The 20,376-nt window shown below is 46.8% G+C and overlaps 1 long non-coding RNA gene across 1 annotated transcript in view; it reads left to right on the top strand.

The window, feature by feature from the left end:
- The window catches only part of LOC137538138 (uncharacterized), a 29,615-nt gene extending 27,599 nt beyond the window's left edge, over positions 1-2,016 (top strand). The window contains exon 3 of the long non-coding RNA XR_011024690.1: positions 1,904-2,016. This is a non-coding gene — a long non-coding RNA (uncharacterized lncRNA). The remainder of the gene's footprint in view (positions 1-1,903) is intronic.
- Positions 2,017-20,376: the final 18,360 nt, after the last annotated feature.

Raw genomic sequence — 20,376 nt, 5'->3', positions numbered from 1 at the left:
CCAGCCAGCCGAAGACAAGACAGAAGCCAGGTGAGGGGCTTATTTATGTGAAATACTGCCTATTGAATATATTTAAGTTACGCCACTCCTATGTTCATGTACATTTTACTCCACCTATGACCACGCCCACTTTCCACGGCATGAACAAGCTACTCGCGCCGCACAATCATTCTCTCTTGATGCCCGGGGGTGCCACGGATCTCCCAGGAACCTAGAAACGCCCCTGATGTCAGCGCTTTAAAAATACATAATAATATGGCAGGACATTAGACTATGACTATGGTAGGATTAGATTTTGAGCTTCTCTGAGGAGAGCCAGTGACATGACCGTGTACTCTGTAAACTGCTGCAGAAGATGTCAGTGCTATAAAAATACATAATAATAACATGGCAGGACATTAGACAATGACTATGGTAGGGTTGTGAGCTCCTCTGATGACAGTCAGTGACATGACGATGTACTCTTTAAAGTGCTGCTGAAGATGTCAGTGCTATATAAATACATATTAATAACAGTAATATCCCCCAGATGATGTAGAGAGAGACACTACAAGAGTCTGTATCAGCATAGCAGATCATGATAGCTGGAGAGCGCTGTTTTCTTAGTCCTTTGATTTATTTAAGAGTTGTTCTCTTATTTTATTTCAATTTTTTTCTTGCTATTTCCGGGTGGGGAGTCCATAATGCATTCGACTGATGCCATTGTCACATCTTCTGCACAGTCTTTCTATATGATTATGTTGCAAATTATCCACTTAGTACTGAAAGCGTCCGTCTCCTAAATTCTCTGAGATTCCGTCTTCTGGCTGGAATTTTTGAATAAGCATTCCATCAGATTAATGACCAAAGATTTCCACTCTGGTCACAAGCAAGAACACGTGTTCTGAACCGAAGCTGTGGGATGCAGTACCTACCTGCGTCCACTAGGTGACCCACCTGCTCTGTTTTACGATGAGGCATGACTCTACTGGCTGTATGTATACTACAGTCTATTCCAAGCGTTCCAACACATCTCAATTGCTACGACTCGTATGCTTCCTCATTAAACCTTATTTTTCTGGTAGGAAAATGAGATTAGATCCCTGATTGGATCCTCTCTGAAGATTGGCAGGGCATTGCTGTGTCCTAGAAGATACATATTGATATGTTTTGGCAATTAACCCATGTGTGACCTCATAAGATCTGCAGAACGCTGATCAAGGTTTGACTGAGGCATATTCAAATTCTGTATTGATTGATTTTGCGACCGTCCCTTTTAGTGATCGTCTGAACGTTGCTTCATGCCTTCTCCTTGTGACTGGCATGTCCCTACATTCTGCAGATTATTCTGTTAAATGGGAACTGTAACATATATAATAATTGTATATTAAATACAATTGTTTATTTTTTTTTACAATATTCATTTTTTAAATGAGTTTGTGTTTGCCCATTGTAAAATTACATTCTGTAATATATCACAGGTCACACAATTTATAACAGTCCTGTCAGGTGCAGCTCTGTGGAATGTTTGGCTACGGAGAGTTCCAAAGCCAGTACAAAAAGTACCTGGTCTCCCAGAATGTTCCTAAAGGTGGCCACACAGGTTACAATGTTTTACATTTTATTTTTGGATTTGATGAAACCAATGCAATTTTTTATTTGAAAGTCCTAAGGAAGTTGTTTGAGGTATACACACGTGTTTTCCAGATTCCCTCAGTTTCATAAAAAAAAAAGTGTATGATGAAAAAGTTGGATGGATTGAAAATCATTTCACTCAATAATCAACTTTTGATCTTTTTGATTTTTTAAATATAAATACAAATATGAAGACCTTTTTTAATTTGGATATTTCAAATGTAACACCTCTGTACATGTATTGTTATTATTTACTTATTAATATCTCCTGCCATTATTCTCTGTTTAGCATTACAGTTACCACTGAACACCACATTGCTACCTAAAGGTGGGTGTAACATCTCTGTACATCTATCAATATCTCCTGCCATCATCATTCTCCGTTTAGCATTACAGTTACCACTGAACACCACATTGCTACCTACAGGTGGCTGTGACATCTCTGTACATCTATCAGTATCTCCTGCCTTCATCATTCACTGTTTAGCATTGCAATTAACACACACACACACACACACACACACACACACACACACACACACACACACACACACACACACACACACACACACACACACACACACACACACACACACACACACACACACACACACACACACACACACACACACACACACACACACACACACACACACACACACACACACACACACACACACACACACACACACACACTTTATCACTTTTCCATATATATTATTTTCACATTACATATGATATGATTTCCCAATATCTATAACTTTGTCTGTTTTGTTGGTTATACAAACCATAAATAAAGTTTGGTATGTACTGAAAACTTAAAACTAAATTGTGAATTCCGATGCCTGATATATTCTTGTAGAACTGGAAGCTATTTAAATAGTGTGACGAAAAGTTGGAAAGCAGTAACTTCCTGTACTGTTGAACTGTGTAACCTGAGACGGAACAGCCAGAGACAGAGGCCTTTGTTGCAGGATTTCAGAGTTGGGGGAATTTAAGTTCTCAGCTCTAGCATTGGTGGTTCAGTGGTAGAATCTCGCCTGCCACGCGGGAGGCCCGGGTTCGATTCCCGGCCAATGCAAGCCAAATTTTTTTTAAATTACAATTATCATAACCATTCTATCTTTATTCATAACTAAGGTAGGAAGAACCTGTCATTCAAGAAGAGTTGGTTTTTTGTATGTTTGGATTTTTGTATGTTTTATTTTAAAGATCTCTGTACTCATAAATAAAAAAAAAAATAATTTGTCACAACATTTTAAGTAACTCCTCTTATTTATGGTATGAAAATGCTAAAATTTAAATTAGCCTTCTTAAAACAGAAAGTATTTGTATTTATTCAGCTTTATGTGAGCAAGAAATAACTCCCATGATCAGGGGCGGAGCTAGAAATGAGAAATTAGCCATTTTAGCCTTTTGGATGTTACTGTCATGTCCAAAAGGCTGCTGCACGCTCCCGCGCACTCCAGTGCCACCCCCCGTTAGCCCAGAGAACAATTAATGGGAACAAAGTTCTCATTCATTGATCTAAGTCCCCGGTAGAAAGACCGACAGCTTCTTATGAGAAGCCGCAGTCTTTCTGAACAAAAAAAAAACAAAATATTTATATATTATATATTTGTGGCCAAACAGTAAAACTGCATGTACATACATTTGTTTTCACACAAAACAATACATTAGATTTAAAATTAACTGTTTACCTCCCACACCCAAAAAATACCTAAGATTAACTAAAAAAAAATAATAATTACAATTTAAAAAAAAAGAAACATAAATACTAAGGATCTGAACTTTTTTAATGTGCATGTCAAGAGGGTTTATTACTAATATTTTTTACATTATAAGCTTGTAAATAGTAATGGATTCAAAACTGAGAAAATGCACCGTTATTTTTAAATAAAATATTGGCACCATTCATTGTGACGGACATAATTTAAATGGTGTAATAACCGGGACAAATGGGCAAATAAAACGTGTGGGTTTTAATTATGGTAGCATGTATTATTTTAAAGCTATAATGGCCAACAACTGAGAATAGGTATGCAGCCAGAGGCCCCCCCAGTATAGGTACCCCTCCTCATGAAGGTAGTCAGAGGTAGCCCCCCTCAGTATAGGTAGCCAGAGGAGCACCTCAATATAGATATTCAGATATAGCCCCCCCCCCCCCCAGTATAAGTAGCCAGAAGTAGCACCCCTCCTCCTAATATAGGTCACTCCTCAGTATAGGTATCTACCGGGGCACCCATATAGGAAGCCAGAAATAGCTTCCCCAAGTATAGGTACCTCATTCACTTCTCTCGCCTCTCTCCATGCTCCATACCTTCTCCAGGCATCTCCATCTCTATGATTAGCATGTCCTCTTTCATTATGTGACGGGACAGGGCGCTGCAGTCATGGAGAGGGGGAATGCCTAATGACCGTAGATGGCTGGTGGAGTCCCTTATCTTATGCTGCTAATCTGCACTTCAGGGGGGCCATGTCACGGACGATTGCGGGGACGCAGGCGCGTCCTGGAACCGCCCGTGAAGAAAAGAACGATCGCACTCGATTCCTGCATCGATTGCGCTTCAAATCGATACAATCCGGGTTGAGTGTGTAGGGGCAGCTGCAGTCTTTTCTCAGCAGAGAGAGAGCCCCAGCCTAAATGCTGGTTGGCCCTTTTGATATGCTAATGAACCTGGGCCCAGAGAGTCCCTGGCTTCAAGCTGTGCTGATGGCCCATCCATCAGGTATAAGGTGACAAACACCATGACAGAACCAATTTAGAGTGAGGAAACTCAGACACTCCGACTCCTTTTCCCAGCAGGGAGCCGACATGTGGCTTGCTGCTGCCAACTTCAAAGAACCTTTGCCTGGGAATGACCTGGTATAAATCCCAGGGGTCTCTCATATGCCATAAACTGCTATATGTATCATATTTTCTGTGTTGCCAGGCTGGCAGACCCTCCAAACTAACAGAGCAGGTAGGGCCCTGCCTGGCGTTGGTTCTGAGAACATTTCAGAACCTTCTGAGGTAAAGACTGCCCGTTAGGCAGTTCAACAGTGCCCTAATGGTACCACAGGGGTCCCACCCCTCATGTTTGGTATCAGACTGCTGGGTACATCGAGGCAGACCTGAAAATATTAGTAAATCTGCCCTGACCTGTACGGTTCTGTGAGATAGAGCCCATATATGGTTAAGGCATGATTTCTGGTCTCCAGGACAAGGGCAGGACTCATCTCATGTTCTAAGGGGGTGTGTGGGCCCGCCCTCACTTCCTCCTACTGAATCAGGGGCATAAGAATGGCAGAGGAGCCAAACTCAGTGTCCTCCACACTGAACCATCTTGCACTCATCAGATGCCAGCTTGAGGATATGCTGGTATCCACCTGGTCTGAACTCTGAACTCTGGACTTTGAAACCAAGGACTTTATGATTCTTCCCACAATAAGGACATCTTTCCAGGAACTAAGTATTTTTCTCCCTTCTTTTATTTTTCATACTGGCTATTACTGCTTTAATAATTGTTGGTTTTTCATAATTGTCTGTATATATTAATTATTTATATTGCGTGAATAAACGACTTTCCCCAAGTCATTCACTGTTTCGCTACCCTGCTTATCAGCACACACAGAAATGATCCCGGGTCTCTGAAGATACGCTACTGTTTGTTTGTTGTTGGCTAGACAGAATATCGTGTGTTTAACCGTTTTATTCGCAGGATTAGTCAGTCAGTTAGTGGGCCCCACGGTCCCATAGTAACCGCGGTGGTGGCAGTTTACTCTGAACCAGTAGGTGACGTTGTAATTACCCGTGTCTCACAGGCTCCCTTCTGAGTTGTCTGCGGCTAATTCTTAACGGTTCCTGCGCATTGACGGCGACCAGAGTTCGCACGATCTGTGCGCTGGCATCGTTTAGAAGGCTAAGTGCGGTCAGCCACAAGGGCTCTTGTGACAGTGGTAGGCAGCGGTGAGACCTGTGTTGTGCTGAAAGTATCTACGATAGCGCTAGCGCTATCGAGAAACGAACTAATTCGTTGGTGTAGCTGGAAGGCAATATATTTTTTATATATACAGAGAGACTGTGTAGCCAGTACCCCTCCCCAAAAGTTTTATTTTATTTGGCATGGAAATGTCCGGGAACTACAAGAAAATGTGCCTGGCGGACCTGCAAAATCTTTGCCAAGAGAGAGGCATTGATGTCGGCCGCAAGACACAACGGGACCTGGTAACGGAATTGTTTCAATGGGATACCCAGCAACTGCGGGAGCCGGGGGTGTCCGCTGAAGTGGATACCAGCCCATCTGACCCAAGTCAAGGGGAACCGGAGACTGAAGATTCTGCGCATACGGAGGTTGAGCATCCTGCGGGCCCTGCTGCAACAGTTACGCAGGAGAATGTCAGTGTGGACCCCAATCCCAGAGTTTCTGAAAGTACTCGCCTGGAACCGGCCAGTACTGGACTGTCCGTTTGTACTGATCCGCTAATGCAGCAGGCATTACAAAAGCTGATGGACACTGACCTGGACAAGTACCTGCAGTACATGCGTGAGGAGCGCCAATCTGCGGAACGCAATGCTGCTGCTGCTGCAGAACGCCACGCAGAGAGGGAGGCCGCTGCTGCAGAACGCCACGCGGAGAGGGATGCCGCTGAGCGGGAGCGCCAACGACCGCATGAGCTCAACATGGCAAAGGTTCAACAGGCCAGCCGGAGTTCACCGCCCAGCCTCCCTGCTGAAGGAGCTGCAGCACCCGTAAGTGCAAAATTTAAGTTTGCTAATATTGAAAAAGACACAGACATTGACTTGTTTTTGCGGTCTTTTGAAAAAGCATGCCGTCAGTATCGTCTGTCCCAAGACCAGTGGGCCAGACATCTGACACCTTTGCTGCGCTACAAAGCGCTTGATGCCTTCGCAGAATTGCCTGCGGAGAAGGATAATGATTATGCTGCTATAAAAGACGCTATCATTACTAAGTACCAGCTGACGCCAGAAGCCTATCGGAAAAAGTTTAGGGCCTGGCAGAAAAAGTCTTCTGATTCGTACCGAGATGTGGCCAGCAGCTTGCTCACCACACTCCGCCAGTGGACGCTAGGCCTCACCAAAGGGTCTTATGGCGTCCTGGAGGACTTGATAGTCCTCGAACAATTTCTGAACATTTGCCCTGCTGATGTACGACAGTTTGTGTTAGAACGCAGGCCGGCTTCAGCCACTGTCGCTGCAGACCTTGCTGAGACTTTTGCAACTACCCGGGTGGCTGATACCCGCAGAACTGTCCCATCCAGCTGGAGAGGAGGTCAGCCCAATACCTCGGCAGACCCTCCTGCCCCTGTGAGCCGTCCGCCACAGAGGCCACCCAGCGCAGCTGCTGCACCCAGGCCTGCAGCGCCTGGAGAGGTCACCTGTCACTACTGCCGCCAGCCCGGACACATGAAATTCGACTGTCCGGAGCGGAGACAGACACCACCAGCACCTGGATCATCTGCATCACCTGCACCTCACCCACAGCAGAGGCAACCCGCCAGCGAACCACAGCCTGGATCATCAGATTTTGTCCTGTTTGCACGCGGACAGGAAATCCGCGACCGAACCGACCAGCAGCAACTTGTTAGAGTGAACGGCAAAGTTGTCACCGGATTTCGAGACACCGGAGCTGACATCACGTTAGTTCACTCACATCTTGTGCCAAAGGAGAGCATCAGCTCCAGCCGATCCCTTGCCCTTACTGGAGTAGAGGGCACCCTTTTCCACATAGCCCACGCAAGAGTGAAGCTGGATTGGGGAGTGGGAGGGGTCCACGAAAGGGTTGTTGGGGTTATGAAGGATCTCCCAGTCCCTGTGTTGCTGGGGACTGATTTGGGCAAGCTTGTGTCCTACTATGAACCTGCCACGACCGCCTTGTCGCTCACGGAAGGAGATGGACTCTCCACCCACCACCAGGTACTTTATACACTTGGGGGAGCACCAGGGGGAGGTGGGTTGAATGTGCCCAGTTCAAGGGTACCAGGTTCAATAGTGCCTGCTTCAAAGGCACCTGAGTTTGATGTACAGGCTGTCTGTTGTGATGATGCTGTAACTGTACCTGAGTTTCTTGTACAACCTGTCTGTAATGAAAAAATGTCTATACCTGTCAATGTCATTACTGCATGCAATGATGATTTGAGTAATGCCCGTCTGTGCCATTCTGACAGTGTACCTGTGCTAGCAGTACCGCGCAGCTGCACTGCTCAGAACCCGAGCTCAGAACAGGTGGAGGGGGTTCCGGCCTCCTCCCCCTCCTCTGACCGCAGGGATGAGACCTTTCAGCCGCTGGCCTCGTGTGACATGAGCCAGTTGGCTGAAACTGACAGCGCCATATTCTCAGCCGCACTACAAAGTGACCCAAGCCTGGAGGTGCTCAGGCAGCAAGCCGCTGAGCCCCTCGCAGACGGGGCCGCTTTCAAGGTGTACTGGGAAGGTGGGAGACTGTACAGTGAGTCTGTACAGCCCCCTACAGGTAGATCCCACGCGGATCCCAAGTGGCTTGTGGTCCCGAGTGCGTTCAGGGGACATGTGCTGAAATCCGCACATGGTAATCCTCTGACAGGGCACTCGGGTGTCCGCAAGACACTCGCCGGTATTCGGAAACAGTTTTATTGGCCCCGGATGAACAAGGATGTAGCCAACTACTGCAGGGCATGTGCCGTCTGTCAGGAGCTGGGAAGGTCCAGGGATTCCCGCGGGGTTCCCTTAGGTCCACAGCCACTCAGCAGGGGAACCCTGCGTGGGCTGGCTGTTGACCTAACCAACCCACTGCCCGTTGTCAGCAGTCTCGGCAGACACCACGTCCGACTGCAGTGGCGCAAACGCCCTGTCCAGAACGGTCCATGTTGGGTCAACCCTGCGGGTAGCAGACCGCGACCGGTCCAGGGGAACCGAGCCACAGGCTCCAATAGGTTTTCCCGCCGTACCGGCAACTCGAGGCCCGTCAGCCAGGTTAGCGGCGCCGCCACACATCTTGCGGATGAGTGGCTAAGCCACGGACAAGGGGGAGGGCTGTCACGGACGATTGCGGGGACGCAGGCGCGTCCTGGAACCGCCCGTGAAGAAAAGAACGATCGCACTCGATTCCTGCATCGATTGCGCTTCAAATCGATACAATCCGGGTTGAGTGTGTAGGGGCAGCTGCAGTCTTTTCTCAGCAGAGAGAGAGCCCCAGCCTAAATGCTGGTTGGCCCTTTTGATATGCTAATGAACCTGGGCCCAGAGAGTCCCTGGCTTCAAGCTGTGCTGATGGCCCATCCATCAGGTATAAGGTGACAAACACCATGACAGAACCAATTTAGAGTGAGGAAACTCAGACACTCCGACTCCTTTTCCCAGCAGGGAGCCGACATGTGGCTTGCTGCTGCCAACTTCAAAGAACCTTTGCCTGGGAATGACCTGGTATAAATCCCAGGGGTCTCTCATATTCCATAAACTGCTATATGTATCATATTTTCTGTGTTGCCAGGCTGGCAGACCCTCCAAACTAACAGAGCAGGTAGGGCCCTGCCTGGCGTTGGTTCTGAGAACATTTCAGAACCTTCTGAGGTAAAGACTGCCCGTTAGGCAGTTCAACAGTGCCCTAATGGTACCACAGGGGTCCCACCCCTCATGTTTGGTATCAGACTGCTGGGTACATCGAGGCAGACCTGAAAATATTAGTAAATCTGCCCTGACCTGTACGGTTCTGTGAGATAGAGCCCATATATGGTTAAGGCATGATTTCTGGTCTCCAGGACAAGGGCAGGACTCATCTCATGTTCTAAGGGGGTGTGTGGGCCCGCCCTCACTTCCTCCTACTGAATCAGGGGCATAAGAATGGCAGAGGAGCCAAACTCAGTGTCCTCCACACTGAACCATCTTGCACTCATCAGATGCCAGCTTGAGGATATGCTGGTATCCACCTGGTCTGAACTCTGAACTCTGGACTTTGAAACCAAGGACTTTATGATTCTTCCCACAATAAGGACATCTTTCCAGGAACTAAGTATTTTTCTCCCTTCTTTTATTTTTCATACTGGCTATTACTGCTTTAATAATTGTTGGTTTTTCATAATTGTCTGTATATATTAATTATTTATATTGCGTGAATAAACGACTTTCCCCAAGTCATTCACTGTTTCGCTACCCTGCTTATCAGCACACACAGAAATGATCCCGGGTCTCTGAAGATACGCTACTGTTTGTTTGTTGTTGGCTAGACAGAATATCGTGTGTTTAACCGTTTTATTCGCAGGATTAGTCAGTCAGTTAGTGGGCCCCACGGTCCCATAGTAACCGCGGTGGTGGCAGTTTACTCTGAACCAGTAGGTGACGTTGTAATTACCCGTGTCTCACAGGCTCCCTTCTGAGTTGTCTGCGGCTAATTCTTAACGGTTCCTGCGCATTGACTGCGACCAGAGTTCGCACGATCTGTGCGCTGGCACCGTTTAGAAGGCTAAGTGCGGTCAGCCACTGAGGGCTCTTGTGACAGGCCACCATGAGTCTCCACGAGTCCTGCTGTGGACCCCCATATTAGCCACTCACTCCAGGGCCCCCCGTGGGTACGGGCCCCACTATGGCTGCAATGGTGACCCCGATGCCACTGCCTGCATTGCATTGTTTCTGCTGAGTGAATGAACATATAAATCATTACTCTACATCTCTGAAAAACAAGCTCACACAAAGAGCTGCTAGTGTACAGTCCACCTGTAGCCTTCTAATCTTATAGCACTGTACTAATTTAACTGAATTTCACTGGCCAACAGCTGTGTCAGGCTTCAACTGGCATGGTAATCTAGGTTGGACTTGTAAATAAGAGTTCAACAGAGTACCAAGTGAAGTCACGGGGAAACCAGGACCACTAAGATTTTGTAATGGACTTTAACCCTTCTCCCAATGCAGCAGGAAGCATACCTCTACCTTGTTCTAGCGACCAGGGCTCATACTCAGCCCGGGAATTGGTACATGCAGCTGCACGATACTGGCTGCAGTTATGGACAGAGGAGAGTGCAGGCACAAGTGGTTAAGGGATTATTCCACTTTATATAATAATTATTGTCACCATACACAATATGATCATTTAGCTTCATCTGCAACTGCTACAACTTTTTTTAGGAAACTTGCTGAAAACCATGGCAACAGCTTGGCATTAAAGGACTTATGAGGTGAAATGTTTAAAAAAAAAATTCAGTGACTGTGTTTATTTAGTATCCACGGAGGACGGCATCCGTGCCCTCCGTTTACTTGCGGCAGGTCCCTCACTCTGATCAGACCTCCGGTTGGCTACCGACCCCACTGCCCGGGTTGGGCTCTCATTCCACATCTAAAATGGCTGCCGGAGCTTGCCGCGCATAGATGTGAGTGCGGCTGCACAGCTCTAGGGCCTCTCCACCCCCACCCCCGATCCACGCACAGGAGTCAGCCTGTAGCGAGGACGCGGCGGGAGGAGCACTAGAACTGTGCAGCCGCACTCGCGTCTATGCGGACTGCGCAGCTGCGGCAAGCTCCAGTGGCCATTTTAGATGTGGAATGAAGGGCGGTGTGGTCGGTAGCCAACCGGGGGTCTGGATCAGTGTGGGGGACCTGGCGCAAGTAAACGGAGGGAGCGGATACTAAATAAACAGAGTTACTAAACTTTTTTTTTTTTTAGACATTTCACCTTGTAAGTCCTTTAAAGAGAACCCGAGGTGTGTTTAAAGAATGTTATCTGCATACAGAGGCTGGATCTGCCTATACAGCCCAGCCTCTGTTGCTATCCCAAACCCCACTAAGGTCCCCCTGCACTCTTCAATCCCTCATAAATCACAGCCGTGCTGTGAGGCTGTGTTTACATCTGTAGTGTCAGTCTCAGCTGCTCCCCCGCCTCCTGCATAGCTCCGGTCCCTGCCCCCGTCCCTTCCCTCCAATCTGCAGGGAGGGAAGGGATGCAGGTGGGGACTGGAGTTCTGCAGGAGGCGGGGAGAGCAGCAGACTGACACTATAGAGATAAACACAGCCAGCTCTGACAAGCTGTTTGTCAGCAGCGTGGCTGTGATTTATGAGGGATTGCAGAGTGCAGGGGGACCTTAGGGGGGTTTGGGATAGCAACAGAGGCTGGGCTGTATAGGCAGATCCAGCCTCTGTATGCAGATAATATTCTTCAAACCCACCTCGGGTTCTCTTTAAAGGGAAGGTTCAGGGAGGGGATTCAAAAAATAAAAATAAATTTCCACTTACCTGGGGCTTCCTCCAGCCCGTGGCAGGCAGGAGGTGCCCTCGCCGCCGCTCCGCAGGCTCCCGGTGGTCTCCGGTGCCCGACCCGACCTGGCCAGGCCGGCTGCCAGGTCGGGCTCTTCTGCGCTCCATTTCCTGGGACTTCTGCGTCCCACGACGGCGCGCTGACGTCATCGGACGTCCGCCGGGCTGTACTGCGCATGCGCAGAACTACTGCGCATGCGCAGTACAGCCCGGCGGACGTCCGATGACGTCAGCGCGCCGTCGTGGGACGCAGAAGTCCCAGGAAATGGAGCGCAGAAGAGCCCGACCTGGCAGCCGGCCTGGCCAGGTCGGGTCGGGCACCGGAGACCACCGGGAGCCTGTGGAGCGGCGGCGAGGGCACCTCCTGCCTGCCACGGGCTGGAGGAAGCCTCAGGTAAGTGGAAATTTATTTTTATTTTTTGAATCCCCTCCCTGAACCTTCCCTTTAAGATATCCAGAATTATCCTCACTCTGTCTTATTGGTTCATTACTCCCATAAAGGTGTCGACACATCATATAATCTTCACCGATTTATACCACATCTTTGTAGCTGAAACTTACACAAAAAACCCACATAGTAAAGTGAAGCCTCTGGATCCTGCAGAAGCTTCCTACGTCATCCGGACCCCCACCGTTGCCACCAGCAGACCCCCAAAAGAAATCTGACCAATATTCTACTCTTTTGCAGTGCACTTACAATAGCAAAATATATTTGTAAACTTTATTATTAGTTAGTTTTCAGGTAATTAATCAAAAGATTCCAAACTTGATGTGTTCCATAAAAAGACCTGGTGCCAGTCGTATTTCCTCTTTCCTCTGTGTAGCAAGTTGTACTTTTCTTACTTATACTGTAGGTGTTTTTTATTTATAGGTTTTGTTTTTTTTACTGTTGATATGGAGTCCTCGGGATTGACTCAGGACAAGGTAGTTTTGCCCAGTATTGTTGCCTAAAATCTAATTGACTATTGCAATTTTGGAATCCATAATTCTGTACTGTATTCTAGCATTTCAGTTTGATTAATAGCCTGTAGGTGTCACTGTTGCAGCTTCTACTGGAAGCCTGAACAAAACATGACTTCTAGCTGAATTTCATTCACTCAATTCCTCAAAGGGATACCCAGATAGCTCATAGTGACCCAGAGTCACTAAAGTTACTAAATGGAATCTCCTACACATGACCATCACTACTCAATGGTAGATGATGTCTGATAGGCTATTGGGTACTTTCACACTGTATACATTGCGCATCCTGGTAAATAGAATCGCAGTGGTGTTGAAAAGCCGCATCACACATTACCAGTGCAATGCTAGGCATATAATGAAGCAAACAATTTGTAGAAGTATGCTACGCCACAACTATACCATTGCGATATAATAGCATCACGTTGGGATGCAATTATATTGTCCGCTGCGACAGAACATAACGAATACAATGTAAAAGTACCCTTAAGTCTGGTAAACACATCCAATTTTGATTGAACAATCATTGACCGATTTTACCACCTCCATGTGGTATGAGATTTTACCTACACAATCTTTTTCATTGTATTTAAAATCTGTTGGCCCTAATACTACAAGCAGGATGTAAAATTGAACAGTGAGTGGCCAAATCGAAATTGGATGTGTGTATGCAGTCTTAAAGGACTTCCGAGGCGAATAGAGGAAAAGAGATTTTACTCACCTGGGGCTTTTTGCAGCCCATAGCAGCCATCTCGTGTCCTCGCCGCAGCCCCTGTCCTCCGCGTTGTCCACGATGGCCTCCCAGGAACATCGCCACCACGCTAGCGGTTGTGTCATCTGCGCCTGCGCGGGCATTCCTTTCCCTCACGTGCACATCATCTGCCACGTACTGCGCCTGCTCAGTACTTGTGCACAGAGACAGTACGCGCCAGATGACGTAGATGCGAAAGGAAAGAATGCAGTCACAGAAGACCCGACCCGCTGGCGTAGTCATGATGTTCAGGGGCGGCCAGCGGGACAATGCAGAGGACATGAGATGACTGCTATGGGTTGGAAGAAGTCCCAGGTGAGTAAAATCTCTTTTAGGGCCTGTTTCCACTTGTGCCGCACGCGTCTGCGAGACGCACGGCGACACTTCCGGGTCTGCGGGTACGCAGACGAATCAAATCAGCCATGCCATGCACAGCTATGGGATTCACATTCTCCCGCACAACTTCGGATGGAAATGCCAAGCAAATCGCTAGTGCAAGCGATTCGGCAAGCAGCGCTATTACTTCCTATGGCAGAGTTTCCCCGCACGATTTGCCTGTGGGGAAACTCCAGTTTCCGCGCTAGTGGAAACAGATCCTTACCCTATTCGCCTCGAAAGTCCTTTAAGGTGGCCATTATTGATACGATCCTGTGACCGATTGATCATTGCCTATCACTGCAGTAATTGATCAGAATCAATCGGGCATGCTTATTAATGGGTGAATTCCCTCTAACCAATCTAATCAGATTGACGAGATTGATCTGAAAAACATAAATTCCATTAATCTGATCAAATTGGTTAGCGGGAATTCGGCCAGTATCGAGCACAACCGATTGTTTTTTATTGATTACTGCGGCGGGCGTAAATGATTGATCGGCCACAGGCCATGGGGCCACCTTTAGTGAGCAGGAAGACGTGGCTTCAGCCCACAAAGCAGTCACTCCCTCCTCCCCCTTTCACGCCCTCGCAACAATCGGGACGTTCTGGATCTATAAACTGGTGAAGCAGGTTATTATTGTTTTTTAAATACAGTATTTTTTTTATTTTATTTACAAGACCTCTTTATTCAATCACTTTACATAACATTTTGTGAATGCATATAATAAAGTGCACATGTACTCTGGCTTTTGATGCTTGGTTGTAGACATTTTCCAGCATGTTGGTAAATCCTTGAGACCTGGACTGGAGATGCTTGTTGCTTGGGACAGGCTGACATCACTTAATCATGGTTGCCTACACCGCCTATGCTGACATGAAATACAATCCTAGTGAATGGGGAGGGTATAAGAACAAATACATATGGTGAAAAGTATTGGATAGTGTACAAGGATCTTGGACTACAGTTCAACTTCAGTTTAAAGGTAGATGATACTTCATAAGAACTGAAAAAAATCTAATAAAAAATGTGTTCACAACATGTGTTAGGTTTAGGAGAAATGTAATATAAAAATAAAAAAAACATATTCTGCTGGTCTCCATCTTTACTGCTTCTCTGTGATGCCAAAAGTGACATCACTTCTGCCTTTTTTTTTTTTTCAACACAGCTCAGTGTTAATTTTCACTCCCCACACCTTACTGCCCCTCCCACAGCAACAAACAGGCTTTCATCATCCTGTAAACTCTTCAAAAGAGAGGGGAGCATTCATTTACCTTCTAGTCATAGTGTCCTTATCTTATCAGATATAGGGAGTCTTGTTTTTTGCATGCTGCAATAAGTTTGTTATGCTGGGCATACACGGCTAGATAGTGCGCCGGTATCGAGCCAGCGGCTGGATGCTGGCGCGTCACCGCTCGTCCATGCGTGCAGATCGATTCCCGGTTGTCCCTGCTGCGGCTTTCCAATCAGCGCTTCGTTTTTTCTATTGTTCTGCCCGCCGGGATCGAGCATGAAATCAATCCGGAAGGGCAATCAGAGCTGTCGGAAATTATCAATCGAGCCTTCAGCGGCTCAATTGATAAGAAGAAACGAGCCGTGTATGCCCAGCATTACTGTAGCTAAAAAATAAAACTTTACACAATCACACTGGCTCTGCACAGACCCTGCAGTTAACAAAGGCACCCAGACCAGGTAAAAAGAAAAACCATGGGGGACATATAGGAACCCATTTTTGGAGGGAAAAAAGCAGGTTTACATATATTTTTGGAGCAGTAAATATATTTTGGGAATGTTTTATTTTTGGATCTCACAGCCCCCTTTAACATCTGACATTCAAGGGACACCAAGCACTTCGTAAAAATGAAACTTACCTGGGGCTTCCTCCAGTCCACCGTAGGCCGCAAGGACCCCCCCGGCTTCCTCCTGGCTTCTCTAATATCGAATCGCGCATGCGCAGGACTCTCACGCTGGCCGGCATGAGTACGCTCATCAGGAAGAGGGAAGCAGACCGGACGACTTCAGGACAAAGTAGTCTGCTAATGGAGCCGCCAGGCAAGGACCGGGAGAGAAGCCGGGAGGACGCCGGGGGACCTTGCGGCCTATGGTGGGCTGGAGGAAGCCCCAGGTAAGTGAATATTTCATTTTTATGAAGTGCTCTGTGTCTCTTAGCTGTTTTTAGTTTGCATTCAGGCTGACCCGAGATTCTCATACACAAAAGATGGTCAGTGCAATGCAAATCATTCAGTCTTGCAGAATTGAATCATTCAAACTCAGAGGGAAGAGCGTTTGGATCGGCCCAGCTCTACATTGCATCACTCTGCCTGCTAGCTGAATGTCCTCTGGAATTACCTGCATTATCATAGCATCTCTGTACCATTGTATGGTATGGGGGGTCCTGAATTGACGTGAAAATGAAGTTATAGTCCTATGGCCACTTACAAGGGTCTTCAAATCTGCAACGGCCACAGATCGTGGTCGGGGGTCGTTAAGGATCCATCTTGCTGGATCCTTAAATGACAGCTTAACTGAGCGGGATCTGGATGTTTCCTTTTAAACAATACCAGTTGCTTGTCAGTCCTGCTGATCACTTTGGCTGCAGGAGTGGCTGAATCACACACCTGAAACAAGCATGCAGCTAATCCATTCTGACTTCAGTCAGAGCATCTGATCTGCATGCTTATTCAGGGGCTGTGGTTAAAAGTATTAGAGACGGGGGCGTGGCTTGGCGCCGCTTGAAGATGGCTGCGTGAGGAGAGTGCTCCGCTGCTGACCCGCTCCTTCCCCTAGCCGCAAACCAAGATGAACTCTAACAAAGCCACCAAAAAGAGCCAGCCGGACCCCAGGACCACCGGGGACCCGGAGGCATCAACTCCAAAACACATCCCAGAGATATTCCGCACGCAAAAAGGCGGACACGGGCCTACCAGCGGCAATATGGCGCCGGCGTCCCCTAAGGCCGGCGCGCCCGTCCAGAGTGCATCACGATCGTCACCTCCGCCCACAGACACTGGGGTACTAGATCGCTTAAATAATATGCCTACGACAGAACTCCTAAAAGCTATTGCCTCTGATATCAAAGACACCCTCTCAGCCGCCATTGCGGACTTACGAGAAGAAGCTACGCAGATCAACAGACGTCTCTCGGTGGTGGAGCAGGAAGGGCAAGAAACTAAAAAGCAGGTCAGTAAGATCCAGGACCGTGCAGCGTACCAGGACTCAAAGATGCTAGACTTCCAGCACAGACTGGAAGATCTGGACAATCGAGGTAGGCGCAACAACATAAGAGTTAGAGGCCTGCCAGAAACGGTAGCGAATGACCAAATCAGGTCCGCCATCACTGCAATTTTCAATGAGCTGCTGGAAAGACCCAAAGACGCACAGATTGACCTAGAAAGAGCTCACAGAGCATTAAGACCAAGACGAAATGAGGAGGACCCACCGAGAGACGTTATTTGCTGCTTCGCAAGCTTCTCCCTCAAAGAAGAAGTTATGAAAAGGGCGAGAGAGCAGGACGGCATCAAATTTAATGACGCAGATATAAAACTCTTCCAGGACCTGTCCATTATTACTCTCCAAAATAGAAGAGCACTGAAACCTCTCTTGCAAGTGCTCCGAGACAGAAGCATTATATACAGGTGGAGATTCCTCTTCTGCCTACACGCCACCAAAGGCACAATTAACGCCATGCTTCGTACTCCTGCTGATACGCCGCACTTCTGCAAGATTCTAGGCCTTCCGAAAATCCGATTGCCTGAGTGGTATCCGGAGAATGGTGAGATGACCGCAGCACCGAACAAGGGCCCAGCTGACAGACCCTCCCTCTATAGGTACAGAGTGAAAGCAAAGGAACTGGGTACTGTTTTTCACTGCCATGTACGCATCTATGTATATGAGAAGCCCTAGAATTCATCATCTAGAAAAATTGAAGTGTTTAATTTGGCATGATCTATATATCACTACCTGCTGTTTTAACCTAGCCATTTCCCCCTACAGGTCATAAGCAAGTTCCACACCTAATGTTTTTTGCGTATATACACATACACTTGCAATGGGACAACCTTGAAGACACCCTATAATATAGTGAAAAGTAAATGATACCCTCGATACAGGGCACACACACTCAGGACCTATAAGAGTTCTTTCTATTATATTAGTTTAATAGTTCCTGGCTCACGCCAGTTGTTGGAGTTTATCTTTAATTTAGCTTCAAAATATAGAATTAAGAGGTTGGGGGAGGGGGGAGACGGTGGCTGTTTGAGATTGAGGTTTTTTTTTTCTCTCTTTCTGTTCACCGGCCGTCTCTGCCGCTTGGCCCTAGAATACCACCCCCACACAGCAATTATTACATAATTGCTGAGCTTACCTACGGTATCACTTTAAGTAATCTACATAGTAGATTCTTCACCTAACCGTATATTATACACTAGCAGACTATCACGACTATAGAGAATTGATAGTCAGCTCAGATGACAGTAACTGAGTGGACTGTTAGATTTTTGGCATATGTCAGCTTACTAACGGGATTGCTCCCAAGGATCAACCCTATACAAAACACCTTTGAAGGTAACTACTCGCCCCTTGGTAGTCTAACTATGCCGCGTGCTGGTTCCTGGAAGGTCGTGTCTTACAATGTCAGGGGACTAAACACCCCAGAACGCAGAACTGCGCTCCTGCAATTATTACAAAAAGAGAAAGTAAGCATTGCAATGCTCCAGGAGACTCATTTCTCCAAAAACCACATCCCCCATCTCAGAGACAGAAACTTTACCAGGAGCTATCACGCGGTCTCACCGACAGGAAAGACCAAGGGAGTAACTATTCTACTTCACAAGGGATGTGAGATTGAGATCACCAAATCCCAAATAGACCCAGAGAGACGATTTATCTTTCTATTAGGTAAACTTGACAATAGGGACATTACTCTAGTGGCAGTTTATACCCCTAATGAGAAGCAGACTGTTTTTTTAGCCAAAGTGGTTTCACAACTCCTGTCTTTCGCAAAAGGCATGATAATCTGGGGAGCAGACAGCAACATCCCCTTGAACCCTTCACTTGATACATCTAATGGGAGGTCTGTGGTTCCATTCCGGTGTCTTAAAAAAAATCAAAAGCCTATTCAAAGACTTAAACTTAATGGATGTATGGAGAATCTTGAACCCAAGAGACAAGGATTTTACATATTACTCTAATCCACATAAAAAGTACTCACGCATAGATCATGTCCTGATCTCACAACCAGATCTGCATTATGTTCGGGACGCTGGAATTGGAACCATGGGCTTCTCAGATCATGCCATGGTGTATGTTGCCCTAACTTTCCCCCTACATAGGGACAGACAGTTTAACTGGAGGCTCAACCCAGAACTACTCAAAGACTTAGAAACTATGGAAATGATCAAAAAGTCCTTAGTTGACTACTTCAGATTTAATGCTACTGGGGAAACTTCACCTCTGACTGTTTGGGAGGCCCACAAACCCGTAATCCGGGGGGAACTGATTAAAATAGGGGCAAGGAAAAAAAAGGAACACCTTTTCCAGCTGGAATCCCTTACACAAAAAATAGCAGCCCTCGAATCTGTCCATAAACACTCTATGGAATCAAAAACCTTGGAAGCACTGTCCTCTCTCAGATCAGAACTAAAAGCACTACTTGAAAGAAAGGCAAAAAGCATCTTGTTATACTCAGAGGCCTCATTCTATGAATGGAGCAATAGGATAGGAACACAGCTTGCAAGAAGACTTAAAAAAAGAAGGGCCAGACAGCAAATAACAGCGGTAAAAGACCAAAAAGGTGTGATGCATCATACAAATCAGGAAATCGCAGAAACATTTCGACAATACTATATGGAGCTTTACAACCTACAGCCTTCACCTACCACACCACAAGAGCAAACAATTAGAAAGGATAAAATACTTAAATATCTAGAAAAGTGGGGCCTAAGAACCCTAGACAAATCAGCTATAGATGACCTGGAACTACCCATAAGCATATCTGAATTCCTACAGACTGTAAAACACCTCAAGCTAGGTAAAAGCCCTGGCCCAGATGGCCTTATCACAGCCTATTACAAGGCTTTTGCAAAGGAACTGGCTCCTTTCTTTGTTAAAGCTATGAACGGAATAACCTCTAGCTCCACCCCTTCCAAACAATTTTTAGAAGCCCATATCACCATTATTCATAAAGAGGGTAAAGACCCCACCTCATGTGCAAGCTATCGCCCTATATCTCTCCTAAACAATGACGCAAAATTTTTTGCAAAGATCCTGGCTAACAGGATTTCGCCACTGTTGCCCAATATTATACACCCAGACCAGGTGGGATTTGTCCCGGGAAGGGAGGGGAGGGACAACACAACAAAAGCAATAGGGATCCATAGCTGGCTCTCTCGGCGTTCCGTGGAGGGGTTTTTCCTCTCCACGGACGCCGAGAAAGCATTTGACAGAGTAAGATGGGAA

This window comes from Hyperolius riggenbachi, chromosome 11, assembly GCF_040937935.1.
Source record: "Hyperolius riggenbachi isolate aHypRig1 chromosome 11, aHypRig1.pri, whole genome shotgun sequence".
In the NCBI taxonomy this organism is placed as follows: Eukaryota; Metazoa; Chordata; class Amphibia; order Anura; family Hyperoliidae; genus Hyperolius; species Hyperolius riggenbachi.
Note: the sequence above shows the minus strand (reverse complement) of the source record. Positions and strands in the feature narration are given on the sequence as shown.